The sequence below is a fragment of the Cryptotermes secundus genome, unplaced genomic scaffold (assembly GCF_002891405.2).
Source record: "Cryptotermes secundus unplaced genomic scaffold, Csec_1.0 scaffold299, whole genome shotgun sequence".
In the NCBI taxonomy this organism is placed as follows: Eukaryota; Metazoa; Arthropoda; class Insecta; order Blattodea; family Kalotermitidae; genus Cryptotermes; species Cryptotermes secundus.
In genome coordinates this window covers 226,506-250,727 of record NW_019739215.1, presented here as the reverse complement: position 1 = coordinate 250,727, position 24,222 = coordinate 226,506, and the positions used below count along the sequence as shown (strand labels likewise).

The following is a 24,222-nucleotide window of genomic DNA, read 5'->3' as shown; positions in this document are numbered from 1 at the left end:
CTGGCAGTGGAATGTTCATCAACCATAGAAAAGCAAAAACGCCATTCCTTTTATCTCTGGTTTCACAGACTGATTTTCTAATTGAGTGACTGATTGGTCCTCGGTAACATAAGAGAAAAAGCGTGAGAAGTATTATCAGGAATGCTGGACTTGAAAGCTGCATATGTGTATACTGTACGTAGGTTGCCCGGAAAGTAATACATTTTCTTCTCATTCATAATTTATTTTATTAAAATTTCAAGTATGTCTCATTGCTACATGAATCTTTGGCTACCTAAACATATTTTTCGATGTAAAGTAAAAAAAAAAGTAAAGTAAAGGTATCCCTGTAACAGGCCATGAAGGCCCATAGGGTTGTGAGATATTGAGGTTCCCACATTTTCTAGACAATCGGCTCAAAGACGGAGGCAAGGTTATCAGCCCTACGCGCTGGCCGCCCTTTACTCCCAAGAGTATTTCTGGTATTCATTTTTGTTAGAGGCTGAGTCGACCCCAGGACCATAGTGCGGCTGAAAGGATTAGGTCAACTGAAAAAAATCCAATGACCTCCTCGGGACTTGAACCCGCGACCTTCCGGCTTGTAGCATAGTGCCTCAACTAACTAGTCTACCCGCGTGCCCCCATTTTTCGATGTAGTCTCCTAAATCTATGGTCTTACGCCACCGAGATGTGAGAGCCTGTATGCCTTCGCGGCACCATTCTGCAGGTCTCTGTTCTCTGGAATGATGTCCACGTTGTCCAGAAACTTCTTTCTGTGGATCTCATCATTCAATGGACGAAAAGGACGGTAGTCGGAAGGAGCCAGATCTGAGCTGAAAGGTGGATGAGGTAAGAAAGTCCACTGAAACTCTGTGATGGCATCTTGGATATGCAGACTTGTATTTGGCCTCGCATCGTCGTGGTGAAGAAGCACTTCTGTCATATTTTCATGGGGATGAAACTCCCCTTCCGGGAATTCTTCTTCAGCTTCTTCAAAGCTCTGTTTTGGAATGCATGTCGCTCACAGTTTCCATTTTGAAAGGTCACTACTTCGCTACTATCTAACGGGAAACATTGAAACCATGTGCAAAAACGCAGAACACAAATATGCACTATGCAAAATATTATTTTTATTCAGAAAAAGTGGACCAAGAAAATAAATGTGTTGCTTCACATATATTCATCTCCAACAGACACTATGACCCGCATCTGTATTGAGTCAGAGAAGTAACTTAATGGTAAATAGTGAAATCATCCTTCTGTCTAAGCGCGGTGTTGCCACGGCACGAGAGAAGCAACACTGCATTCATTTTCTAACCTCGACAAAAAAGATCGAACGAGAAATCGGCGTCACCACCGCGGCAGTCTACATGAAGGAACATCACAGTTCTGAAGACTTATTTCCGTCTCCGATACCATGGAATTACATGAGTACGTTAAATTGAAGATATTTTGTTTCAGAAAAAACTTTCTGATAGGAGATTCGACAGAGGGTCAGTAAATATGTCACAAATATATTAAAACATAAAATATGTTATATTCGAACATGGACAAAACATTTATTTCTCGATTTATCCTTCATCAACATTGATACACTTGTCACATCGCTTTACCTGCGTATCGAATCCCGCAGCACAGAAGTCTTTTGAATGTTGTCTCAGCCACTTCTTCACCTTGTCGGATATCTGCGACTTTCGAACGTCCTTGAGAGAATTTCTGAACCCAGTTGTGAACCGCTTTACACGAAAAACACTTCCCACCGTAAACAGGAAACATTTCTTTATGAATATATTTTGCATTGAGTCCTTTTGCCATAAAACGCACGAGGGAACGCTGCTCTTCGGTAGAACGCTCAAGCACGGTCGCCATTTTGACTACTAAAACCAGCATCTGAAGATGCGCATGCGCTGCCTAGACTGTCATGAAGCTGGACCGTGCTGCGATCTAGTGATAATAGAGAAAACCTATCAAATCCATTACAGCTGTCTTCTTTCCATTTTTGACATATTTACTGCCTCTCCTTCGCATTTCACTTTTAGCCAAAAACTTTACTTTTGTCACTTTACATGAAGTAGCAGTTCATAACTTCTAGCCGGCATAAGAAACCGGTGTTGTGATCCTGTCTTAAAACGTAATTGAAAACCCATGGCTTGCACATATACACGTATGTTTAACATACATTTACGAAGTTAGAACCACAAAACTCTTCTCACGCCTCTGAATGCCAATTAAAGTTGATTCACTAAATGAACAAAAATTAAGCTGCAATTTGTGTAAACTGCAACAGACAGGCACAACTTGCATACAACCACTGTCAGACGCTTTTGAACACCGTAATGAAACTTCGAGTTCCATAGAGGTGCGTCATTTCTAGATACGTATTTCATTACTGTAACTGTTTAGTGTATAGTATACTTATTTTTTATTAATATTAATTTATTTGATTGTAGGTGTAATTGCATTTGATGAAACTGTAATTGTATTTGCATTGTGTTCATTGTGTGTAATGTGTCCTTTATTGTTTGTGTAATTTTGTGTGCTGTATTTTGCAGTTTCAATAAATAATAATAATAAAATTAGCTTCTCAACAAAGAATCTGCTCCATGGGGCTCCAGGCGCCAATACTAGCAATGTAGAACCTTTTCATCTGGAATATTAATTCGACCATCAATAACTGGGTCCGCGACCTCGAAGCTGATTCATGAAATTCAGTTTCGCAAGGATTAAATTATTCTACGTTACACAAAGAAAATGGCGATCCAGATCTCGGGATGTTTCTTCGATGGCGCGGATCTTGTAGCAGAATTGTTTTCGGTCCAAGGAGTCCTGCAACCTGAATTGATATGCGCTTCGAAACAGAAAGAATCCAAATTACGAAGTCTGCTTTACTGCCAAAGAAGAGAGGCAATAACGCAAGTCTGCGTCATTGCATTCGCAATACAGTTGCTAGTAATTTCTAACACACTGTAGAAACCGGTTTGTTTCCACTGCTCACAGCACCGCCGTCAACACCTGAAGTGGCCTGGGACTCTGAACCTGTTGGCTTCACACTTACCTCGCCGTACAGACATAGAGGCAGCTTTCAGCATTGTGTTAGCAAACCAAGTGGCCAGACGGGAGGACTTAACGTAGCAGCATGAGTTTCACGTGCAATGCCAAGCAATTACATCATGTGCATGCCTGTATATCATCTATACAATTAGTTATAAAAATAAAGTTGTCGTTATTATTAGTGGGGTGGACCGACTCTGTAGTCTAGTGGTCAGAGCTCCTGGCTACAGATCCAGAGGCCCCGGGTTGGATTCCGGTCGCTACCAGATTTTCTGAGAAGTAGTGGGTCTGGAACGGGGTCCACTCAACCTCGTGATGATAATTGAGGAGCTATTTCAATGAAATAGCGGCTCCGGTCTAGAAAACCGAGTTTAATGGCCGTGGGGATCCGCTGCGCTGACCACGCGACACCCACTATCCGCAAAAGTTGGTACCAACTTCGCCGACAAGCGGCGGTCGCTCGGTCGGTATAGTTCGATTGCGGTCTAAAAGACACGGAGTATTATTAGTAGGGTGAGACTGAGTTCACTTGAAGGTACTATAGCCATTAACTGGCCTATGTACCAGCCCCAGATGATGATGATTATGATGATGGTGATTGTGGAGCAATTGTTGGAATGAAGTTTGGCACTGGAACAGAAGTACTAAGAGAAAACCTGCCCCAGTGCCACTTTGTCCACCATAAATCCCACATGACCTGACCCGGGCTCGAACCTGGGCCGCCGCAGTGGGAAGCCAGCGACTAACCGCCTGAGGAATGGCACTACCGTCGTTACAGTTAGCTAAGCACCACATCAAGAAAAATTACGGGGGAACCGGGGTAGAGGGCAGCTCAGGCTCGTTCTCTCCGAGCGTTTCTCGTTTCTTTGCAGCGAACCAGAAGCGCAAAGGAGAAACGACGGGAGAAAATATTGGAAAATTTCAAACATATGCTTATTTTTCGAATTGCTTAGGAGCTAAAGGTGGAAGGCACGTCCTTACAATAAGCCACACGTTCAGTGCTTCAACGTCTTACAATTACAAACAATCATTTCAATGATTCTGTTGGCGGTTCCTGATTCAAATTAACACATTGCTTTTCTAGACGCTGGATCTTAAGGAATGTGTTGGATTCAAGCAAGAACCAAGTGTCGATGAAACGAATTTTGGGAAATACTCTGAACGTTGGAAGACACATCTGGGCCACCTTTTCCTTGTGTGTTTGCTTGAAATGCAGCATTTTGTTACTGCCAAAAGTATTGCTATTAAAAAAGGCGAAGCTAACCCTGTAACAGGCCGTGAAGGCTCATAGGGTTGTGAGACAGCAAGGCTCTCACAGATGGCGGTAAGGTTGTCAGCGTTAGCATCCGGTGCCCTTCACCCACCGGGAAGATTCCTGGTACTCATTTCTGTTAGAGACTGAGTCGACCCCAGGGACACAGTGCGGCTGGAAGGATAAGTATACTGAAAGAACCCAATGACCTCATCGGGAATCGAAACTGCAACCTTCCGGCTTGTAGCATAGTGCCTCAACGAACTACGATACTGCGGAAATAACTCGACTCAGAAGAATAAGTCTTCAAATAGCTCCTGTGTCGAGAAAGGCGATTTATCAAATGGACCTTCGGCGTATTATCTAAAAAGTTTAGAATTTTCCGTTGGCTTCTGTGAGCACTGATTTCACATACGATATAGACAAAGCGGACGAGGAATGCGTATAAGATATTGGTGGGAAAGCCGGAAGGAAAGGGAGCACGTGGAAGACTAAGGCGTAGGTGGGTGGATAATATTAGAATTGATCTTAGAGAGATAGGATGGGATGGTATGGATTGGATAGATCTGGCTCAGGATATGGACCAGTGGAGGGCTCTTGTGAACACGGTGATGAACCTTCGGGTTCCATAAAATGCTGGGAAATTCTTGAGTAGCTGCAGAATTGGCAGCTCCTCCAGAAGGGCTCAGCTCCATGAGTAAGTAAGTAAGTAAGTAAGTATAGCCAAAGCGTATCGTAAACTTCATAATTTCATGAGTGAAGGAAATAGCCATATGTTTTTACCATACTTGCATGTAGAAGTTCCCTTTGACACCTATGCATTCCGCACTTTCTTGAGAAGGTCGAAGTGTAAATTCCGTCCGGGAGCATTTCGTGAATTATTTCGTGAACAGCGAGGGAGAAGTCTACATTAACTGCGGGCAGTACATGTACGCTTCAGCGTCTATCCCGTTAGTCACGCCGAGGGTTTCAGGAAGCTGTTTTATTCTTAACGATTACACACATGCGATGTGGAAAGCAAATGGAAAAAGTACCACATTATCACTTTTCTCGGATAGCCTCTTTCCAAAAACAGAAGATCGCATTAAGTGGAGGAACTGTTTTGGAAGATATTGTGGACCTGTCGTCTGACAGATTACTGATGAATGAATGAACACACAAAAAGAAATTAAACTCCGTGGTTCTAGTCCGCAAGCGAACTATACCGACCGAGCGCCCGCCGCTTGTCGGCGAAGTTGGTGCCAACTTAAGCGGATAGTGGGTGTCGCGTGGTCAGCACAACGGATCCCCACGGCCATTAAACTCGGTTTTTAGACCGGAGCCGCTACTTTTCTATTCAAGTAGCTCCTCAATTATGCTCACCAGCCTGAGTGGACCCTGTTTGAGACCCACTACTTATCAGAAAATCTGTTAGCGCCGGGAATCGAACCCGGGACCTCTGGATCTGTAGCCAGGAACTCTGACCACTAGACCACAGAGGCTGTTTTATTCTTAACGATTACACACATTAAAGAAATAATTCATTAAAATTAAATCTAACTCTAAAAGTTGCAGTTGATAAATATTCACGTGCTTTATTTTCGCAACATGCCATACATATAGCCAATAATGGATTCGAGACCATCTCTTAGAGTGACAGCTGCACTGATCCACCGTCTGAGTTAGCTATCTGTCCCGTACACGCATGGACGGTTCTTTTGCATGTTAACTCCACAATAAAAAATCGTGTAACCTGAAATATGATGATTTCGGAGGCCAAGTGATGGGTCCTTACCTCCCCATCAACTGACCACAGAGATCACCAAATTTTACGTCCTAACACTTTTTGTAGGAGAGTTATATCAAACTGGCGTTTATAGGTATAATGGGCAGGTGGCCAACTTAGACGAACCCAAACATCAGATCACTGTAGCCGTAATAACTAACTACACACTTTGGTTACATGGATTATCGGCTACATATCTGTCGTGCAGGGAACGGCACACATAACGAAATTTACTGATAAACCGCTTTCCAGTTAAACTTCATTTCTGTGAGTTGTTTCTTTAAAGTGTATAATGGTAAAGAAAACGGCCTCTTAAAACCCTGGAGTGACTAACAAGAAATTCTGCCCAGTGAGATGACTTTTAAGTTAAGTTGTACCAGTAAACGACGTTCTTGTAAAAGTCGTTTTTTAATTGTTGCTGTTTAATTTATTTACATGACTGTAACAATCGTGCCCATATACCACCAATAAATTATGAGAACTTTCTTGAAAGCAGATAGGTATAAACTGTGTTACGAACTCAAATATTCTCAAAGTTGAACTAATCATGGCACTCATGAAGCTAAGGGCCTCTGAGGAAAAATGTTAGCGAGAAACATCACTGCATCTTCACTTGGAGAGGCAAGGGAGACAAAGAGAGCCCCACTCCCCCGCGATAAACACACACATACGCAAAGTTTCAGCCAAACCCACCAAATTGTTTAGGCATGCAAAGAGACGGACAGAAGAATACCACCTTCCCTCAAGCCGTTCGTACAATGGATCATTTAAGGTCGCAGTGCAAGGACCGGAAAGGACCACCCCTTTTGCATCCATTCATTCGAGTCTTAGTTAGTTAGTTATTGGAGAGGGTGGGTTTCCCCATGCACTTAGACCTGTATTGGTCCATTGTGCTTCCCTCTATGATTTCTACCAGTCTCTATATCCTACCGGTACTGGTGCTTACCATCAGTCTCGCCCAGCCAGCGAGACCGGCTCTACTAGCTGAGAGGTATCTATAATGTTTCCCCCATCTACCAGAGGTATTAGAGACTGCTGTTGGGCGGGAAACGTCCGTTAATTTGACTCAGTGACCTCCTTTGGAGATATGAGGTTCTTTTACGTGCCGTAAAGCTACGACACGGGACACACGGCTTAAAGTCCCTCCCGGAGGACTTGTTCCCTGAATTTTTCCGCCCTTAAAATTCGACGACCTACGCCGGGTATTTGAAACCGCGTACTACGAGTCATGAGGTGGGAACGTTACCTCTAGACTACGGAGGCCGCTGAACAGAGAGCTAAGAGGAGGGAGTAACAGGAGGATGGAAAGAGCTGCGCACTGACGACCTTCGTAAAATGTACTGGTCACCGAATAATAATAATATGATGATCAAATCAAGGAGAGTGAATTGGTAGAGCATCAGGCAGGCGTTGGAGAGTTTATTAATGCGTACACAATTTTAGTCTGAATATCTGAAGGGAAGAGGACACATGGAAGCCCTAGACATAGACGAGAGGTAAAGATAAGGTAAAGTTGTCCCTGTGCTTAATTATAACAGATGAGAGGATACGGTTAAAATGAACCTTTATGAATAAGGATGGCATATGTGGTCTAGAGTAAGGGTAGGAAGCAGTAGTGGGCACACAGAAGGCGGTGGTAATGAGTCCCCGGGACGCCGTAACAAGTGAGAACATTCTTGACACGCTGAGCGGCTTGTCGAGAAAGATTTGCCTCCATGGAGTAAATTAGTTGTATAAATGAAATTACTTTTCCTCGGACAAGATGGCAGAGCGACCTGAAATGACTGATAGGGATATGATCGATACGTATTTGAGAGCATCAATACACTGTGGAAGGAATAAAGAAATCTAGCGAAAGCTTTACTTGATTAGGATATCAGTTGTCCAGGGCGACATTCGAATCATGTCACTCACTCACTCATGGAGCTGAGCCCTTCTTGTGAAGCCGCCAATTGTGCAGCTGCTCAATAACTTTCCAGCATTTTATGGAAACTGATGGTTCATTAGCGTGTTCACAAGAGCCTTCCACTGGTCCCTATCCTGAGCCATATCAATCCAATCCATCCCATCCCATCTCTCTAAGATCCGTTTTAATATTGTCCACCCACCTACTTCTTGGTCTTCATAGTGGTCGCTTTTCTTCTGGCTTTCCCACCAATATCCTATATTCATTCCTCCTCTCCCCCATTCGTGCTACATACCCTGCCCATCCCATCGTCCTTGACTTGATCATACTAATTGTACTTGGTGAAGAGTACAAGTTATGAAGCTCCTCATTATGTAGTTTTCTTCAATATTCCGTAACTTCATCTCTCTTCGGTCCAAATATTCTCCTCAACACCCTGTCCTCAAACACCCTCAGTCTATGTTCCTCCCTTAATGTCAGAGACCAAGTTTCACACCCATACAGAACCACAGGCAAAATTATAGTTTTGCATATTCTGATTTTTACGTTTTTAGACAGCAAACTAGAAGACAAAAGGGGTACTGGACTGAATGGTAGCGAGCATTACCTGAATTACCTGAATTCGAATCGTGTACCCACGAATTAAATTCAGACATGTTAACTCTTCTGATAACATTTCCTTCAGGATGTAATCTAAGCACGAGGGCCAGTTCTTGCGTAACATTTGTAAACAAAACAACGCAGAGCTGCCTTTATCCAGCATGAAGTTCAATAGTTCATACAATAACGGAACTCGGAAATCCTCAGTGAACGTACGGCCGAATGTGTGGAAACAAAAGCAACATCTTGGAAGAGTACGTGTGCTGTAGAGAAACACACGCACACTACTTCAATTTCCTCTTCGCATCAGTACGTCAGGTAAACTGAAATTCTGGTTCAGGTTACACAAGCAACATGTGTACAGGAAAGTTAAATTACGATGGTCCTTCTCAGTAACCCAGCAAGACTTGCAAGGAGGTGGATCGAGTGAAAGTAATTATAGGTTTCGCAGAGTCAGACGTTGTGTACATTAGTCGATACGTTTATAATCATACATCATTATAAAGAGGTAACACGTCAAGTTACAATTAATCATCATTGGTCGTCTTTCTTGGACCGNGAAAACGGATTGGGGGGGGGGGGGTTGCAAGGAGCATAGAGAAAACAGAAATGGGAGCGTCTTGGAAAAAGTTCGGGAACCACACGTTAAAATATTCTGCACATGAAACGAATATTCCTTGATCAGATAAATTTCAGAAAGTACACGAAATGACATTACATAAGACGTAAGGCGGTGTAGCGCTTTACGTTCGCATCCATTATGGCATGGTCAGGGTATGGAGTAGTGTAGTTGGTTGATGCACTATGCCATAAGCCGGGAGGTCGCGGGTTCCATTCCCGATAAGATCATTGTACTTTTCAATTGACTTACTCCTTCCAGCAGCACTATGGTGCTGGGGTCGATTCAGCCTCTAACAGAAATGAGTGCCAGGAATCTCCCTGGGGGTTAAAGCATCCGGGGTGTAAAGGTTGGTAACCTCACCGCCATCTGTGAACCGTTCGTCTCGAAAAGGTGGGAGCCTCGACGTCTCACAACCCTATGGGCCTCCACAGACTGTTACATGGATGCCTTTCCCCCACCAAAGTCATTCCTGCACATAAACACCAACCAAGTCGCTTCTACTACACAAACGTCCAATGCTGCAAGAAGTGCAAAAGGCAAACTCCGTTGCAAGAATCCCGTTTTACAACTGACTTTGTGAGGCAGTGTATGATGGTGAAGTGCACACATTGCTAGTTTATTCTTCCGTCAGAACACTGTGTCATGTGAGTGAACACGTTAAACAGCCATATTAAGAAACACTTGTCAAATACATGACTTGACTTTACACGACATTAAAGATGGTGTCTTACCAGTGCAACAAAAATACTGGGCCCTTATATTTGTTGCGCAATGAACTCGGAAAGATAAATTACACTTACTCTTACACCACTTTCTCAAAATGTTAGCTGTGAGAAGCAATGTGCTTTCTTTCAACAAGATGGTTAACATCACATAATTCAGTGACCTCCTTACGCAATATTTTTCATAACGGAATAATTAAATGTTGTTCGTGGCCCGCTCCTTCATTCGGTCACGTTCCATGGTATTACTGTCTATGTACGAGTATGTACCTCTTCTACGGCTCTACAGCTCTTCGTTGGGCCTCGGCAGTTTCTCAGCTTCTTTATCTTTTATACAGCCGGTAAGGCTCTTTGGGCCGGTCACGGTAGCCGAGCGGTCTAAGGCATGCACTGTCTTCGCTCACTCGGAAGCCTGGATCGTGGGTTCGAATCCCACTCAGGGCATGGATGTTTGTGTGCGTTTTTCTGTGTTTGCCTACAGGTAGAGGCCTTGCGACGAGCTGATCACTCGCCCAAGGAGTCCTACCGAATGTGTAAGATTTAGAGAAACCGAAGTGAACGGAAGTTCATGGAGGTAGGCCTAGGCCCACTGGGGCTGTAGTGCCAAGGAAAAAAATGGGCTCTTTGGACGAGGTTTCAGCCACTACCTGCACCCAGGACAGCACAAACAGAGAATAAACACACACAGACATCCATGTCCAAAGAGGGATTCGAACCCACGACCACAATGTTTGAGCGGGCGAAGACAGTTCATGCCTTAGAAAGCGCCGCCATTAGAGTTGGCTCAATGCCATTACTCTCTATGCTAAACGCAAAGGTAAAGTTTATCCACGCCTTTATGACGAATGGGGATATGGAAACAGCTCCACGCATTCTTAGTCCTGACACTAAATGGAAGTAATTGGTAAGTTTCACGCCACGGCCGCGTTACACACCGTGAGAGAACCGCCGTTACGGATTGGATAAGAGGCTGTAGGGGTCCCACAACCGGTCTGGGCCCTGCTGAGACATGAAACTGAGCTCTCCCGGCTCCACATTACTTGTGGGAAAGTTTGAAAGACAATGTTTAATAGAACAATCCACTCAGAAAGGCAGAACTAAGTGAAAACATTTTACTCAAAGGCTTTCTGAAGAATATAACTGAATGTATACTGAAAGCATTTTCGAAAAATAATTTTCAGTCAGTTTTTCAGGAAACTCAAGGACATAGAAACGCGACAAAGGACAAATGTTCCGAAGGTAACCACGCTCACCACAGGTCAGTAGCAGTGTAAGTCAACTGTATATGTTTATAAATGAGTAAGCCTACGATCTGTCAGACGTCACATAATTGTGTTAGACCCCGTCATCTAACGTCAGCAGTGTTCATTCCACATGCCCAATGTCCATAGACACCATAAGAGTCTAACTACGGAGTACTGAACTCGCTAGAAATATAATCCCAAGTGCTAATATATATTATTGCATTTTTATTAGAACAAAAATGTATCCTTTATTTCGAGCAATCAAAGAAAGATTCAGTCGAAAAGTGTGAAGAATGAACTACACGCCACTGAAATAAAAGTGAGCCCCAATTCATAATGTAACTTTCTGTAACCTGGAGACAACAGAAGCCATGTTGTGCTGAAAACGTGGGTTCTGACGACCAATATTTAAAGTCTGACAAGTTAACTTGATTTATTTCAACAGATATCTTGTACGTATCTCACATGGCTCTTGTATTGCAGGAGACGAGCCACTATCACATCACCACGAGCTAAAAATAACAGGAAATCAGCCAGTCGTGTTAAATCTCTAATTATTACAGGTCTGCCTCATATGAAAGCTGCGAATCTTATTTTAATTCATTTTATTTCGCAATGATTTCATAAGACAGAACTACGATTATAGTGGAAGAGTTGCCAAATTTTGTGGAACTAATCTAGAATTCGCTTTCAGGGAATGAGTAGTCGAGAAAATTCTGTTAGAATAGTTGTAATTCTATATTCGTATATTTTGCGTCTCTTTCGAGTTGAGTTCCCAGTGAGATGAGTCACTCATTAGTTCACTGCTACGTCAGAGTTGCACACTAATTACATAGTGCCAAACAAGTGATGCTTGATCATGAACTGTGAAAGACCGATTACTCAGGTTTGGACTGTTTACTGCTCCACTAACTATTGTCACAACAATATGGTAAAAAAGGTAAAAGTGTTCCTTTGCTTAACTTAGAGTAATTACGCACCACGCCATGAAGACGTGTGTGAGAGTGTATGCACAGATCCATGTATTTGTGACCTCGGCACTAGTTGTTGGCGAATGGTCAGCTTCACCTTTACTTCCGGGGAAAGAGCCCACAGCACCCATTGGATAGGAGGTTGGGATGGATCCAGAGCTGGTCTGGACGAAGTAGAGAGGAAAAAAATATTGCCCCTATCGCGACTCCTCTACCGTCCAGCCCTTAGCCAGTAGCTGAACCCACTACGCTATCGCGGCTCCTTACAACAATAATAATAACTCAGTTCTTAATTTATGTGTTGACTAAATAGCCGCCATCACCACCACCGCCACCTAATAATAATTCAATTACATTCTTATTTATTTATGTGATAACTTACCAGCCCAAAGGCCAGTTACTAAGTAAGAACAAGTAAGAGAAGAAACTAAATGGACACAAACAAAATAGAAAAACGAGGTAGTAGACACGTATTAAAGATAAGCAGCGGCACGCACACAGGGAGCCTACACAGAATAATACCTGAACACTGCTGAAAACAAGAAGTAGCCGCTGCAGCACTATAGACATAGGGCGGGTACCCCTGAGAATTTTAAATTTTAACAATTGAAAAAATTTTAAAGAAAAATTTAAATAGAAATTGAAAATTTTAAAAGTGCCAGTTTTTTAAAAATCAAATTGACGTGTGTAGGTTAACAAACATTTTGTACATATCAGACAGATATCAGCGGGGAAGATTCTGATATATCGAAACCTGTTAGCAACGGGGAAATGAACAATTGGAAGACTAGTGTTTTTAAATTTTAAACTACGTGCAGTGTAGCAGCTACGTGAGAGTATACACCTGATGATGGCCATTTGCGGCCGAAACATGTAGTGTAGAAGAAAGGAAGACGAAAGCACCACAATAAATTGTTGCACTTAGGACGGAGTTTGTGTCATATCTCGTGTAGAGTGTAACATGATGCTTAAATATAATACTGTAGTTTATATAATTTGAATAATCATCATAATAAGAATATAAGCTAGTACGGAAACTGGTCTAGAGGTAAACACATGGTGTTCATGTCTCGTCACCAGAACACGGGATACAATCATTGCATAAAGATACCTGGTCGATCCTTTGAAAAAATGGCGAATTTCCGACATCTGAGAACGACAGTAACAAATCAAGAGGAATCAAGAGCAGACTGAATTCTCAAAATGCTTGCTATCATTCAGTTCACAACCTTTCTTTCTTCCTTCTCTTCTGTCTAAAAACGTAAAAAAAAAAAAAAACTCAGTGGCTTTAGTCCGCAAGCGAATTATACCGACCGAACGACTGCCGCTTGTCGGCGAAGTTAGTGTCAAGCAGGCACTCTAAAGACGTAAACATTAAAATATATAAAATTATAATTTGCCTGCAGTTTTCTGTGTGTGAAGTGTGGTCTCTGACTGAGGGCGTTTGAGAACAATTTACTGAGAAGGCTACTTGGACCTAAGAGAGATGACATGATAGGAGGTTCGAAAGAACTACGTAATGTGGACATCAGAACTTATAATCTTCGCCATATATAAGGAGAATGAGATAGGAAGGACGTGTAGCATGCAAGGGAGCGAAACAGAATGTATACAAGTTTCTGGCGGGAATTCCGGAAGGAAAGAAACTACTAAGAAGACCTAGACGTAGGTAGGAGAATAATTCTGTATTTCAGCGTCCTATTACAAATCTTTAATTAACGTCTATGTATATACAGTCCGTCAATAATGCAACAATCGGTTTTTTTTATTCCTCCAATTTCACCATTTAACACGTAACACCTGCCAGTTACAAGAGCAAAACTGTTTAAGAGCTCAATTTTCACAGTTTTTACCCTTTTCCGGTCACTGAACATTTCAATTGCAACAACTGTTGCAATATTGACGGATTGTGATATACATAGACGTTAAATAGGAGAATAATATTAAAACTGGAGATTTCTATTCTCTGGGATTTAACGCCATATAATCTGTTGAAAGCCAATCTGCACGGCGTTACATCACATACGATAGTACTCTTCATAGCCACCGCTGTGAGAACCTCAAATCTTGCAATATTAAAATTGATCTTAGAGAAATAGTTTGGGGTGGTTTGGGCTGGATTCATTTGGGTCAGGTTAGGAACAGTGGTCCAGTGGTGGGCTTTCTTAACATGGCAACGAAATTTGTTCCATAAAATTTTGGGAATTTCTTAAATGGTTGAGCAACTGTTGGCTTCTCAGAAAGGATTCATTTCCATGGAATTAGTTTTCTTTCTTTCTTTTTTTTTCTCTCTCTCTCTCTCTTTCCCCTAGTGGAGTGGGACTAAGTCCCTTGTAGGCGCGCCATAGCTCAAGCGGTTAGTCCCTGGCTTCCCACCGCGGCGGCCCGGGTTCGATCCCGGGTCTGGTCAAGTGGGATTTGTGGTGGCCAAGTGGCGCTGGGGCAGGTTTTCTCCGAGTACTTCGATTTCACCTGCCAATCTTCATTCCACCAATTCCTCCACAATCGCCCTCACCTATCATCTGGGGCTGGTACAATAGGCCAGAAGTGGCCGCAGTACAAGGGACTTAGTCCCACCCCACTAGCAATAAAAAAAAAGTCCCTTGTACTGCGGCCACTTCTGGCCTACTGTACCAGCCCCAGATGATAGGTGAGGGTGATTGTGGAGCAATTGGTGGAATGAAGATTGGCAGGGGAAACCGAAGTACTCGGAGAAAACCTACCCCAGCGCCACTTTGTCCACCACAAATCCCACTTGACCAGACCCGGGATCGAACCCGGGCCGCCGCGGTGGGAAGCCAGCGACTAACCGCTTGAGCTATGGCGCGGCCGAATTAGTTAGTTTGTTTGTTTGTTTGTTTGTATATTAGCAGATCTCAGTCATTTCCATTGATTCTTACGGGGAAATTTCACTCGATATCCATATTACATCCACATAACTACAACTTATATAAGAAAACTTTGAGGTCAGGGTGGAAAACTAGAATTTGCCTGGATTATTTTAGATCTTGTTTACATGTTTTCAGTAATATACTGTACCAATTGGCACTAACTTCGCCGACAAGCGGCGGTCACTCGGTCGGTATAGTTTGCTTGCAGACTAAAAACACGGAGTTTGAGTTTGTTTTGTTTGATACTGTACCAGTTAAGTCTTCGATTAAATATGGATAACAATATCTGCTGTTCTCGGTAAGAGATACTTAGTCAAATTTGTCAGTTTTGATTTGTGTCATAGTGTTATACGCATTTTTTTTCTATTTCGAATGTTATTATAGTTATTATTAGTCTAAATACAACGATTGCTTGAAACACGTTTCCTACTCCGTAGAAGTCAGAAATAACGACATATCATTGGTATAAAGGCATTCAAACCAACTTATACCCTTCGTAGTAATATTCTTCAGCCCTTCATGCCGAGCATCAAGGAAATAAAAGTGGGCTCAAAATGAAGCAGGACCATTACAAATAGAGGCCCGGGCTCATAAAGCACCGGGCGCTAGGAGATAACACAATTGGTGACGAGTGACTGATTCCCTGATTACTCTCGCAGGTCTTGGTACTTCAGAGCCTAGGCGCAATAGATCACTATGGTCGCGGTGCAAGGGCCAAGAAGGCCTACCCCTTATACATTCATTCTTATAGTACTTCAAAAGGTCTGGTTTTACTTTTTTAAATTCGTACATTAAGAGGAGCAGAAATATTCCGTTTAATTTAGTGACAATATTCAAACCCAATTATCTTATACCGTAAAGAAAGTCTAATAAAATACCGCATTTTAAATGGTATATCGACTAGCAGAGACTTAGTAAACAGGAGCCTGAAATACTATTCGGAACTTTTAGGGTATACTCGTACAGACTTACGCTGCAATGTGTCTCTGGGTTCATCTTTGAGAGTAAGGTGGAACAGCTACAAATCAATTATTAGTGAAACAGGAACTAATCAGTTATCAAATAACTGCCAACATAAAAGCCACAGCGAGAAGTATATCTATGTAAGGTAGATGATGAGCCCATATGACCACGGTAAAACCGTCGCCGTTACCCCAAGCACCACGAACATGGAAAACTATCGTTAATTGTACAATATTCCACAGCCTCACGGCCAATGCAATACGAATAGCGCTATGGTTGTTACTGGCTTACCTGTCGCTTTCCGAGTCCTTGAACCAAACCATCGGTTCATCACCACACAACCTGATGCTGCTCGCTCAGACGGTTCCCGGCTATTTCTCGTCTTTGTCACACTCCTGCCTGCCTTTAAAATTCCAGAACACGGTATTACTGCAGGTCCACAGTCGTTGCGAAGCACTGCCCGGATATATGAAAACAAAATTGTGCATCAAGGTAACAAAAAAATACATAATTTAATTTACTTTCTCTTCCTGCCAAAACTGCTGCACTTTTTCGTGACGGTTATTTCAGCTAAGATCGTGTTGTACGCAACAAAAACATTTTTACTCCTAATCACTTTGCATTTCGATTGTCACTCGTTTCATTACACGAGAGGAAAAGTGAAAATTTTTAAAGAAGAAACATAAAGACCCGACGAGGCTGAAGTGGCGGTAGAAGGGGGCCAAAAATCAATAAATAAAATAAGCACAAAGACGTGTGCGCATGTGCTGCAGACGCGAACTAACACCCTTAACACAGTAACAATGAAGCTCGTCACTCACTGCCTAACAAATTGCTACACGCAATAATAGGCTGATAATTCTCTTAAACATCTAGTAGCTACACAACACTTCATAGAAGCCGCAACGTAGCAGACTTCTCATGCAAAACATTCACTGGACTACACACCAAGAGACAGCCACTTGAAGGGAAGTGTTTCTTTTTTCTGTTTACAGACATGCTAAACACTTGATCGTAGTTGTTTTGTTCCATCCCATTCACCACCACACTGCTCTCTTGATACAACTCCGCCCGACTTTCCACAGCCTACTACTAGCCGCTACACAGCGAACTGCCGCGTTGTCTGTTATTCTCCGTCCACATTCATTGCATAGCAAGACCAGTTGCAAAGATCTTAGAAAGAAAGAAAGATGCATAACATAATCATGCAGTTTGCTCAGTATAATCAAACATGTATGAGCAACCAATGTAACACTGATTTCTCCATTAAACACTAGTGAGTATGTCGGATGCGCTGGTGGAAAACCAATAATACACTTCTTTCTTTCTCTCTTTCTTTCTTTCGGTGAGACTGGTAGACTGTTTCTTGAAGAAAAGTAGTCGGACCAGCGCTTGTTGCGTCTTCCTGGACGTCTTCCTTTTGGTATATTATCTCTCACAACTCTTTAGTAATTTTGTCTTCCGTCATTCTTAATATACGAGTATACGATTAATTACCCCATTCCTCTCTCCGTTTTAAAATCCATTCTCGTATCGGCTGGATTTCACATTGCTGTCTGCTAATCTTGTTTATCCAAGTACCTTCTTTTAAGTTTTCATCTCTTCGGGTTCTTAATAATTGTTTTGCTTTAGAAGCACCCGTTCGTGTCGCGACGGAGTAAGACGTGACAATTGATTTGTAAATTCTTGCTTTAGTTTACAATCTTTGATGTTAATTCCGCCATATCTTGTCGTTAAGGCATCTACACATCTTGGCGCCTTATACACAAATCAAATTTTTTCTATCCTCTTGCGACTTGAGATTAATCGATTGGCCCTTGACGGCATATTTACTTTCGATTATTATCCGATTAACGCGTATGACCTTATGTTTTCGGTCCATGAAACTGAAGACGGAAAATGTAGTTTATAATACCAATAATATGTAATGTTTTAACACTTTCTCGTGTAAAGTTCCGACGTAGTGGAGTCGGTATACGTGCTGGCTGCCCGAGAGGTCGGCGTTCGAGTCCCGGTAGGGAAAATATTTCCTCTGTTTTCCACGTCGTCAAGACTGGGATCGGGGCCCACCAAGCCTCCTACAGAATGGGTACCTGGGGCTATTTTACCGGATGTAAAGCGGCCGGTTGCTTGAAACTGACCACTCACCAACATGTGCCGAGGTCAAGCATATGTGGGTCTATACATCCACTCCCCCACACGCCTTCATGACCTAGTGTTTAATTAGTTAAGTTAGTTAAGTTAATTTTACCCCTTTACTGCCATCATGATTCTAAACATAACATTTGCTGCCATGTCCAGTTTCCGTCTTATTCAAATGGAGAGAGAAGTCCAAAACCAGCTCCACAAGCTTATATACATCTTTTAATAGCAATCAGAATCGAATATTGCGGTTGAGTGTGCAGCACTCATGTTTCCCATTCGGGAGGCCCGAGTTCAAATGTCGGACGAGAAACCGGTTATCCTGAGGTCGTTAGTGGTTTTCTTCATTCCGACCAGGCAAATTACACTCTATAATCTGAAATTGGGTCAAAACTGCTCACCCCCCCGCCCTTCCTTTGAATGTGATATTAATTATGACCCTGTCATTTGATACCACAGACTATATAGCCTGAACTACTGACGGTGCAGTTATATAAACCTCAAATAAATAATAATTGGGCAGTAACCTGTTAAGTTTAAACGGAGGTTGTCTTTAGCGAAATAGAAGAGCGCACGAACATGTGGTTAATACCCAGGAGGTCGCTCTGCCGAGTTACAGGACGGGCTTCATTGCTGCTCCCACAGACTTCTTTCAGACCCCTCGGACTAATAATGAGACAGTTCTTTAAGTTGGTTGAAAACGTGTATCTTCCAATTCTACTATATTCATGTGGTGATGGACTCGGGAAGCCCTGGTTTCCGATCTCAGCATGAAACTGTCATTTCTATCGTTATCGTGACTTCTCTCCGTACTTCCAGGCAAAGGTTACCTTAAAATATCCCACGTCCTTTCCAATTAGTTCAACTAGCTTTGTCATAGCTACAAAGGAGAGTTCGGGATCACGACTCACAGTATGCACACTGTGAACTTCAAAATCTCTTGAACGACAGCTGTAAGCATGCGTTACTAAACATGACAGAATAACAAATTGCACTAAGCAGCACTACTGTCTAGAGCTACGCAACAGACATTTTGCTGAGGTAGACACAATAATATCGATTCGAGCATAATTCCCACTGAGATAAAAAATTTTCAGGCGAATTTCTAGGGTTTGAAAATCTGTCTATCTATCTATCCGTCTATCTAGCTATATTCCTGCTGCACTCACTTGGAGCATAAGTTATCCTTGAAAAGCTTCCTTTCACTTCAGTTTCTTAATCTTACACAGACGGTAGGACTCCTTGGACGTGTGATCAGCCTGTCGCAAGGCCTCTACCTACACACAAACAGAGTACAAATATCCATGCCTTGAGTGAGATGGGAATTCACGATCCTAGTGTTCGAGGGAGCGAAGACGTAATGCGTTAGACCGCGTCGCCACTCTGATCTGCGGTTTGAAAGTAACCTACAGAAATTGTATTTACGTACTTTACATGCTGGGGGACTAGAATTCGTTTCCCATTGGGGGCAGACTTTCTCTCCACCACCGCGTCCAGATTTATTCTAGGACCCAGTGGGTGCCAGAAGCTTCTTTCTAGGCAATAGGGAGGTCGGAGCATGAAGGTAATCACCAGGGCTCGGATTTTGATGACCTGAAAATATTTAAAAAAATGACCTATAAAATGACCGAAAAAATCCAGAAAAATGACACAAAAATATAATATGCAGGGCTCGGGTTTTGATGACCTGAAAATATTTTTAAAATGACCTATAAAATGACCGAAAAAAATCCAGAAAAATGACCTAAAGGAGAAAGAGAAAGAACACTTCGCTTCCATATTATTCACGTTTCAGAAAACATATGAAGAAAAATTCCCTAAAATGGCCAAAAATGACAAGCAATACCCTTAAAAGTCCAAAAATTTACCAAAAAATTACCCTAAAAATGAGAAAATGAAGAAGTCTGTAGTTAAATTCTGGAACGGATAAATATCGTTATTTGCCACCAACGTGCCTTACGGAGTCGGAGGTAAAGACCGTCCAATGTCAAATATCCCCCAAATTTATTTAATATATTTATTGGCAAACTCAATGACAAGACGTTTTAAGCAAAGATTTTAAAATTAGTAATACAGTTTTAAGCCGGTCACGGTAACCGAGCGGTCTAAGGCATGTACTGTCTTCGCTCGCTTGGAAACCGGGATCGTGGGTTCGAATCCCACTCAGGGCATAGATGTTAATTTGTGTGTGGGCATTTTTCTGTGTTTGTTTACAGGTAGAGGCCTTGTGACGAGCTGATAACCCGCCCAAGGAGTCCTACCGAATGTGTAAGATCTAGAAAAACCGAAGTGAACGGAGAAGTTCATGGAGGCAGGCCTAGGCCCACTGGGGCTGTAGTGCCAATGAATAAAAAATACAGTTTTAAATACAGTTCTATATGCAGATAGTTAAGCTGTTTTCAGTGAATCAGAGGACTGGCTTCAGAGAGTAGTTAGCAGATTTGTAAATAGCAAATCGCTTTAACACGAGAATTTCAACCACGAAAAGTAAAACTATGGAATTTCATGGGAGAAACCACATAAGATTGGTAGATAAGAAAACAATAGAACAGGCATAAAATTTTAATTAAATGTATTTTAATGTATCATACTGCCTGAAAAGACATGAATTTTATACTAAGTAAATTCCAGAGAATGTGTGGAACGCTACGAAGAACACTGAAAGAAACCCCGTGCAAAGTACACAACTAAAATTTTATAAAGTAGTGGCAGTGTCTGCGCTAACTTGTGCTAATGAAACATGGACAATAAATCAATGAGACAAACAGAAAAGAGTTAGCTCAAGCGAGGTTCCTGCGTCCAGCAGCTGGTTACACTCTCCTAGGTCAAAAACGAGTACACACATACGTTCAGAATTAAAAACACTCAATTTAGCTGGTAAAATAGAAAAGTAAAAAAAAAAAACTGGTTCGAACATATTTTAAGAATGACAACAGACAGACTCCCAAGGATATTACTAAATTAAAAGCACACAGAACACCGAATTATCAGGAGAACCATAGCTAAGTAGAAGGACATATTCTTTGGAAGTCGGAAAGAGGCCAATGGCCTATACTCTTGAAGAAGATGAAGAAGAAGAAGGAGGAGGAGGAGGAGAATAAGAAGAAGAAGACCGCGAATTTAATAACAGTTAAAATCTTATGTTACTTTGTGAAAGTCCTCAAGAAATCTTTGGATTTGATCTGGACTGATGCCGGAACCTTTAGTTACAGTTTTATTGTCGACCAGGGAAGCTCTGTATTGACATATGAAAGACGTGCTATTTGTTGTACCTCATGTTCGTGAATGCTATTCCTATTGGACTGAGAGTAGGTCATGTGGAAACGAAAAATATAAGCATCGCCTTTTAGAAAGAGAACAAACTGAAACTACCACAATTCTAATCTCTTCTAAATCCGTGTATGTTTATACCTGTCTGTTCGTGTGTGTTTCTTAGTGTTTCTGTCTGTATCTCTGAGTTCGTTCTTCTGTGTTTTTGGTGTTCGTTTTTGTGTGGCTCTGTTTGTGACTGCGTGCCACAACTGCGGTTGGGAGTCTCTGGAATATGTCTGAGCGGATCCGGAATAACGCAGCGTTTATGCAGAGACTATATACTCAGTTATCTCTGCAATTCAGGATCGTGGCGTCCAACCTTGTCGGAAAATCTCTGCGCATATGGCGGTCTGTTTTTAGGCCACATGTACTGTACAAAATTTTCTTTGAAGAGCTCAACGTCGGTTTCATTTACAAGCAATTTTACCTATGTTTCTGGAAATCACTGCCTTATCATTTCATACAGTACAGTTAGCTAAAGCATTTAGTATAATGACCAGAATACGGGTTGGACTACCGGAAAATCGGAGCAGTGAATTTTCTTTTCGGCACCGCTTCGAGACTGGCTCTTCGTCCCACTCAGTCTCGTATTCAAAGGTATCCAAGCTGTATTCTGGGGGCTAAAGGCCAGGGAGCCGGTCAAGCTAACCGAGCGGTCTTATGCGTGTACTGTCTTCGCTCGCTCGGAAGCCGAGATCGTGGGTTAGAACCCCACATAAGGCACGGATGTTTGGTATGTGTCTTTATTCTGTGTTTATGTTGTCCTGGGTTTATGTAGAGTCCTTGCGACGAGCTGATCACTCGTCCAAAGAGTCCTACCGTCTGTAAAATAATCATGAAACTGAAAATCAGAGGCCAGGGCCCAAGGGGGCTGTAGAGCTAGTGAAAAAGAAAAGACCAGGGAGCGATGCTAGTCACTCATCTCCATGTAATGCCTAAGGTTGAGAAAGACTGGAGCTATAACTTCACACAAGGTTACATTGCCAGTCCTTTGTATTCTACGGTTCGCAAAAAAAAAAAAAAAAAAAAGGNCTGTAAGCTTGTATTTAGAGCACACATGAATACACAGTAAGTTTTTCGGCAAAATATATCGCCTATACAATGAGATTAAAAACAATAAGTGTATAGCAGAGCTTTGTAAGAAGGTTTACAAAACTCTGAGATATACTTCTTGCTGCTTAGATAATTTAACGACGCTTGTCAAATGCGATTGTGAAAGGCGATCGTCATGCATCAAAAATGAAATGAACAAAGATTATTCCTCTTGCAATAGAAATGGTCATTGTAATTCAATATTTTCTAGAATGTGCGAACTGAATTTATAAATTATATTCAAATTAATTTCCTGCCTCAGAGGTTTGAATGATACTACGTTGGCTGCTGGATAATTCTGTGATTACGTTTAAAACGACAAAGGAATTCTTGAGGTACCGGAAGGCTGAGCAGGAGAAACGCAAGCAAACATGCCAATAGGCGTTGGAGAAATCCAGGCCACTTCCTGTCCTACCAGCCACAACCGGCGGCAAAATAGAATTTATTTGTGCAACCGTGAGCAGTGAACATGGAGGACGCAGAATCTCGAAGAAATAGAGACCCAGCTCAGCAAGAGTCTCAAGGAAGCGACCCGAGCTTGGGCGAATGAAGTACACCCCCGTTGTTTTGTATGTAAAGCTATTCCTGTAACAGGCCGTGAAGGCCCATAGGGTTGTAAGACGTCGAGGCTCCCACATTTTCTCTAGACAATGGGCTCACAGACGGCGGTAAGTTTTTCAGTCTTACGAGCCGGCCGTCCTTTACCCCCCAGGAGGATTTCTGTTAGAGGCTGAGTCGACCTCAGGGCCACAGTGCGGCTGGAAGGATTAGGTAGAGTGAAAATAAAAATCCATCTCATCGGGACTCGAACCCGCGACCTTCCGGCTTGTAGCATATAGTGCCTCAACCAACTACGCCACCGCGTGCCCCCGTTGCTCTTATATCGGATGTCAATTTACTGTCCCTATAGAAATCTTTGCCGATCATAGTGGCAGCGAGGTCTAAGCCATGAAATGCCTTCGACTGCTCGAACGCTGGAATCTTGGGTTCCAATTCTACTCATAGTATGGATGTTTGCTTTTGTTCTGTGTTTGTACGTAGCGTTCTTGCTTCGGGCTGATCCCCCGTTCAAGGAATCCCACCGACTGTCTAAGTTTAAGGAACTGAAGTCAAACGAAACTTTTCACGTATGCCCTATGCTACAAGTGGGAGCAACATGAATAGAGATTAGATTAGATTAGGATAGATAGATAGATAGATAGATAGATAGATAGATAGATAGATAGATAGATAGATAGATAGATAGATAGATAGATAGATAGATAGATAGAAACACCGATGGACTTCTTCTTCTGGGGGTACCTCAAAGACATCGTGAACAGCGAAAAGATGGAGTCTCTTCCCGGTCTGCGCAGAAGAATTACTGCGCCTATCAGTGCGGTGCCTGTGGATGTGCTATCCAGGGCGTGGGGTGAACTGGAATTTCGTTTCCACGTCTGTAGGGCCGTCAGTGGTGCTTGCATTGAATTGCACTAAATCGGAGTAAATCTTGGAAAGCTTGTCTAATAGTTTTTGTTAGTAAGATATTTGTAGGCCGCGCCATAGCTCAAGTGGTTAGTCGCTGGCTTCCCACCACGGCGGACCGGGTTCGATCCCGGGTCTGGTCAAGTGGGATTTATGGTGGACAAAGAGGCGCTGGGGCAGGTTTTTTCCGAGTACTTCGGTTTCCCCTGCCAATCTTCATTCCACCAATTGCTCTACAATCACCCT

At 42.4% G+C, this 24,222-nt stretch overlaps 1 protein-coding gene across 2 annotated transcripts in view; it reads right to left on the bottom strand.

Annotated features, from left to right (window-relative positions):
- The window catches only part of LOC111871698 (putative uncharacterized protein DDB_G0290521), a 270,586-nt gene that overhangs the window by 233,496 nt on the left and 12,868 nt on the right, over nt 1-24,222 (bottom strand). The window contains exon 1 of one of the 2 annotated variants that reach the window (XM_023864965.2): nt 16,258-17,058. The exons of the other annotated variant lie outside the window; for it this stretch is intronic. The gene's annotated coding sequence lies outside the window, so the exon portion shown is untranslated. Of the gene's footprint in view, nt 1-16,257; nt 17,059-24,222 lie in introns of those variants that run through there. 2 annotated transcript variants of the gene reach the window in all.